Here is a 6090-nt window from a genome sequence, read left to right on the forward strand (position 1 = left end):
GGCGGGTGGGAAAGGGGAGGTGGCCGACGGGGGTGGGCTAGGGGAGGATCCCTTTTTGGGCCGTCCACAGCGCCCCCTGCAGGGTCCAAGAAAAGCCGCTTTTGCCCAGGCCCTTGGGGGCACCCGGGCGCCGACACCACTGGCCGGGGCGCACTGGACCGGGTGTCCCACGCCGGGCCCGGGGAATTCACCGAGACTCCGGGTCCCTAGAGAAACTGGTCAGGCGAGCAGCATCTATAGGGGATGCTTGAGGACTTCTGCCCTGTCCTTCCAGAGTCGATTTCAGTCGCGCGGGCTTTTACCTCTTCCTCACCTCGCCGAGGGATGCGGCGGGGAGAGGAGGAAGGAGCGTGGTGGGTCTAACTTCACACCAACCCCTCTCCCCATGCCGCGTGAGCCGCAGGAAAAGGGGATTTTGTGAACTTTGCAAACTGCAGATCAGGAGCCCTCGGCTGCTGGGAATTGTGCGGGAAGGGGAAGTTTTTCCCTTTCCCAACTTGCCATACCGAGCCCCACCCGCCCACTCACAACACCACAACCCCCCCCCAAAAATCCCTAAACTGTGCCTTGAGGCCCCCCGGGTGGACCACTCGCTGGGTGCATAACCCTGGGCAAGTCCTTTCACCTCTTTGAGCGTCAATGTCTGCAGCTACAAAATGGGGGGGGGTGGTGATCATTACGTAATTTGCGATAGTGCCTGTCAGGATCCAAAGAGAATGTGGGCGAGCACCCCGCGCTTGCAAGTTTGCCTCAACTGCCCCCCAACTCCGTTCCCAAGAAATCCTTGCAAATAGGGACGAAGCGGACTAAAATTTCGTTCCCTGTCTTTCTCCCTGTCAGTACACTCTTTTTTCTTCTCCCTTTTGTCTGTCTGTGTCTCAGTCTCTCTCCCCTCTCCCGTTTGACGTTGTGTCTGTCACTGTCTCACGATGCCTTTTTTTCTTTCTCTAGGTCTGTCTCTCTCTCTCTGTCCATCATCTCTCTCTCTTCTCTCTCCCGTGTGTCTCACGCCTCACTCTGTCTCCGCATCTCTGGCTCTGGGTCTGGCTCTCGGTCTGTCTCTGTCTCTCTGTCCATCACTGTCTCTGCTGTCTCTCCGCTATGTCTCACAGTGTCTCTCGCTCTAGATCCATGCCTCTCTCTCCCCCTTTGCTCCCGCCTTCTCCCCGTCTCCCTCCGGTCTCTGTCACACGCACGCACACACAGGCCATAAAAGGCAGTTGAGGCGGTGGGCTGGCCCCGCGCCAGGCCGGGGACCCGCGAGCAGCTGGGGCGTCCCGCTCCTTCCCGGCACCGGATCCGAGGTTCCCGGGCCGGGCCCGTCCTCCCTCCGCGAGCGCGGCGGGAGCGGCGGGCGAGGGGCGCTGGGCGGGAGACATCCCAAAAAGGGCAGGCGCGGGCTCCTTCCTGCAGGAATTCCCAGCGCCGCATACCAGCCCCCGGCTGCCTGCTCCCCCTGACTAAATATGGTGCCGAGCCGCCTCGGCCGCAGCCGGGAGCGGGGAGCGGGGGAGGGGGCCCTTCACCCCGCAGCCTGCTGCAGCCGCCCAGCATTGTGGGAAGGGGACCCCTCTGCTTGCCCCCCCCCCGAAGTCCCATGTGGGTCCCGGATACTTCAAGCCAGAGGGTTTGGGGAGGGGGTTATGGAGTCGGTGGGGGGGGGCAGGGGGCACCCTGTGCTTGGCACACGCCCTATCTCATCCAACACCCCTCCGTTGCAACCAGGTGAGGTGAGCGAGGAGGGATCTTTATTAATGCTCCCATTTTGCAGGTAAGAAAACCGAGGCCCCAGCCGAGTGAAGCAAATTGCCCAAGCTCTCACAGGGACAGTTACTGATTGGTGCTGAGATTGGAGCCCATGTCTGAGACATGATTCACTTCCAGAGTGGAGAAGTTAAAGGGAAAGGGCCAACAAATTGGCTCAGGTTAAGGGCAGGTCTCTGGGGTCAGGTGCCTGAGTCTGAATGTACTAGTGCCACTTTCTAGATGGGGACGTGACCAACTGAAACTCTCGGTGCCTCCATTTCCCAGCCATCAAGTGGGAAGAACAACAGCTATTTCCTGGCTTTTTGTAAGCAGTCCTTGAGATGAGCCATGTAAGTGAATACATGACACGGCTGCATGTTAGGAGCTGGCGTGTACTCTCTACAAACGTGAAACCAAGTCAAGTTGCACCAAGCCTGGACCCAACGTTTGCCTGCAGGCCCCCTGCCCTCTCTCCAGAGCTCTGCCTCTGAGACACTCCGGGTTCCCCCTCTCTTCCCTCCAACATCAAGCTCCCCTGGCTTTCACCCTGAAAGCACTGAGCCCAATCCCCTGCCCCCCACTGAGTCTCAATCAGAGAGGCATGAACAGGCAGTACTCAGCTGGCTGGGGAGGTTAGGGATAACCCTCTTTGGAAAAGGATGAATGAGCTGTTTTCCCATGTGCCTTTTCATGTCTGCACTGTAAAAGGAGTGGAAATTGTCCCTGCATTAGTACGGAAACGACATGGAGCAGAGAAGTAACAGAGGAGGGGACTGAAGTTGGTCCTCATCTCCCCACCCTGGACGGATAATCCAGAGCAGGGTCTCAGGAACTAACTTGCTGGCCTCAAGGTAAGAACTGGCATTTTTACCAGAGGCATTAACTTTATTTCCAAAGGGGTTGCATTTGATCCTTTAAAGAACTTGTTGGCAAAAGTAAGTTACTAATAAACGGAAGCTATGTAGCACTTAATTTTACTGCATTATCTCTCATAATACCCTGAATGGCACAGTTTGCACCAGGCTACTAACCAAAAGGTTGACAGTTTAACCTGCCCGGTGGTGCCATGGAAGAAAATCCTGGCAATCTTCTTCCATAAAGATTACAGCCAAGAAGACCCTATGGAGCTCAGTTCTACCCTGTAACACATGAGGCCACCATGAGTTGGAATCAACTCAATGGCAAAGGGGTTTTTTTGGTTATATCTCAAAATAGTATATTATGTAATATTATAATAATAATAATTCTTTTAATAACCCTATACTTTTTTCTTTCTTCTTCCTATTTTACTGTTGAGAAACCACATTTGGAGACGTTAAGTAACCTGGCCAAAGCAGCACAACAAGTTAATGGTGGAACAGGAATTCTAACCCCAACCTGTCTGATAGGGTCCATGTAAACAGATGAAAAGGCTGAAGATTTTAACCCCAGGTCTGCTAAGCACCAGCCAGCCAGCTTCAGGATTGTCAGTGAACTACTCTGACCCCGTTTTCTCAAGGACAAGCAGAGATTGTCAGAATCTACTCATTCTACTCAGCTACCTTGCTGGGCTGTTATATAGTATGTCAATACAGGTAAAAGCCTTATGCAAAGCACTCCATACCTTTCTGGTACACTCTAGAAGTGCTCAAGGGCACTACGTGCACATAACAGTCATTCAATAAATATTTGTCCAATGCATGCAGCTCATACTTTTGAATCTCCAAAACTGCATTGTTATGCTAATTAAATTAGATGCCTCTGTTTTAATTCACATGACTCAAAAAGCTATTTTCAGACTGAGAAAAAAAGTTTCTTCAGATAAAACTTTCCTATGACTGAGTACTGACAAGTAATTTTTTTTTGGCTCGTCTTTTCTGAGGCGCCATGTAATGGGAGTTTCCATGAACTCATGAAGCAAGATGGCAGAGGGGAAATTTCTTTGTCTTTTTGTCAAACATCTTTGCTTTTGCTCCCCCAATTCGAAGAGCCTCAAAGTGTGATTCCCTCCAATTTTTAGTAATGTCAAAGATAGGTGCTTTATTCTTGCGGTGTGCTTTAGGATTTAATTATTGAGAGTATATCAGCATTCAAGTCCATCTGGTCCAAGATCTGCGTAGACTCTCCTCATTGTGAATAAAGGGATATCACTCCTGGCCACAAGAAGCCCTAGTGGTGCAGTGGTTAAGTGCTTGGCTGCCTACCAAAAGGCTGGCGGTTCAAACCCACCATCTGCTCCACAGGAAAAAAATGTGGCAGTCTGCTTTTGTAAAGATTTACAGCCTTGGAAACCCTGTGGGACAATTCTACTCTGTCCTATAGGGTCACTATGAGTTGAAATCGACTCAAAGGCAACAGGTTTTATTTTGGTTTATTCCTGGCCACAAACATGGCTCAGCTCCAACTACCTCGCACAAAAGCACTTTTGTTTCATCCACAGTGACCCCATGCCTCTCCAAATACAAGGCTGTTCCAGGTACAAGTCACGCATGGCTCTTTCCTTCATCACCAATTTCTAACTCTGGTGTTGTGGGAACTCCTACCTCTATCTCAGGAAGGATCCCAAATTTCTCAATAAAAGTAGCTTCAACTCATTCTCATTTTAAAAATTTAATAAAGACCACAAAAATCCTTGCAGGAGTGTTGTTACAAAAATAAATCACTGCACAAAACCAAATGGTTCAGAAGCATTGTCAAAAATGCCTTTAAAGGCATATTATCTCACAAATGTTAATCCTTTATGTACACTTGGCTTTAGGTTAAAAGACATCAAATTTTATAATCATACAGGCATGAGTCATACACAAATGTGTTCTTGCACATAATTATAAACCTTAGTTCTATGCCAACGTATACACTAAGCTTAAATTTGTCATCTTCAAAAGCCGCCTCTGTTCCTGCTGAGCTTTTAGATTACCCACGTTTTTCATTTCCACTTTTCCCAAATCTCTCATTTCCAATTCCCATTCTGTTTTTGTGGAAATCCAGATTTGCTCCTCCAACTTCTCCCAACAACCCCACAGAAATTACCAGCAGTGTACTAAGAACAATTTTATGAGAGTAGTTTGATGGGTCCTGTATACTTTTACTTCCTTCTCTGAACATTTGCCTTTTCTTTGAGTATTTTAAATCTCAGTCCACACATCTATTTAAACTACTAAATGAACTGACACTGTTCATAAATCCTGAGGACAGAAATTTCTAGAGTAGATTTTCTCAACTTTTCATTGTTGTAAAAATATATGTAACACATTCGCCTATTCAACATTTTTCAGATGTATAATTCAGTGATATCAATGACATTAATCGTGTCGTACAACCATCACCCATAATCGTTGCCAAATTTCCCATCACCATAAACAGAAACTCACTTCTTCCCAGGGACTTCTTTCCCCCGTCCCTCCTGCCCCTAGTAACCACTTATTAACTTAGTTCTCTATACATTTGCCTATTATTTCACAGAAGTGAAAGCACGCAATGTTTGTCCTTTTGTGAGTGACTTATCACACTCAACATGTTTTCAAGTTTTATCCATGTTGTAATACATCAGGACTTCGTTTCTCTTTATGGCTGAGTAGTATTTCACTTTATGTATGTACCAAATTTTGTTCATTCATTCATACGTTGATGGACATTTGGGTTGTTTCCACCTATTGGCTATTGTGAATAGTGCTGCACTGAACACTGGAGTACACATGTCTGTTTGCATGACTGTTTTCAAGTCTCTTGTTTTCTCAGCTTTTTAAAGAACAACTCCCTCCTTTTTGGATAATCATAAAAATCTTAAAGTATTTTGAAAACCAATGTTTTTCTCTTTCCCAATAGTAAGTATGGGTTTTCAAACTACACATGGCCCCCAGGTAACGATAATGTCCCCCCAAAGATGGACACCACCAACCCCCATCAGTGCCATCCTCAGGGAAGGATTACCCAATAAGCAAGGTGAGCACGGGCTTACTTATGTTTACTTACTAATCTGTAGTGAACAATTTCACATTTTTTCACCACATCAAAGATTCTGCTTCTAGGTATGGCTGGCATCTGTCTCTCTCCCAACCCCACAGAACCTTCCTACAGAATCAAAGCCTCTTTTCAAATTTACGGTCCCTGACAGGGGCAGACAACCCAGTAAACAAGGTAAGCATGGGCTTACTTGTGCTTACTAATCTGTAGTGAACAATTTCACATAGGTTTCACCACATCAAAGAAGTGAAACTGTTCACTACAGAGTAGTAAGCACAAGTAAGCCCAGGCTTACCTTGCTTACAGGGTCATCCGCCCCAGGCACAGATTGTAAATTATTCACTACAGATTAGTAAATAAGGACAAGTTTACCCTGCTTATTGGATAATCTACCCCTGGCCA

Source organism: Loxodonta africana, chromosome 12 (assembly GCF_030014295.1).
Source record: "Loxodonta africana isolate mLoxAfr1 chromosome 12, mLoxAfr1.hap2, whole genome shotgun sequence".
Taxonomy (NCBI): Eukaryota; Metazoa; Chordata; class Mammalia; order Proboscidea; family Elephantidae; genus Loxodonta; species Loxodonta africana.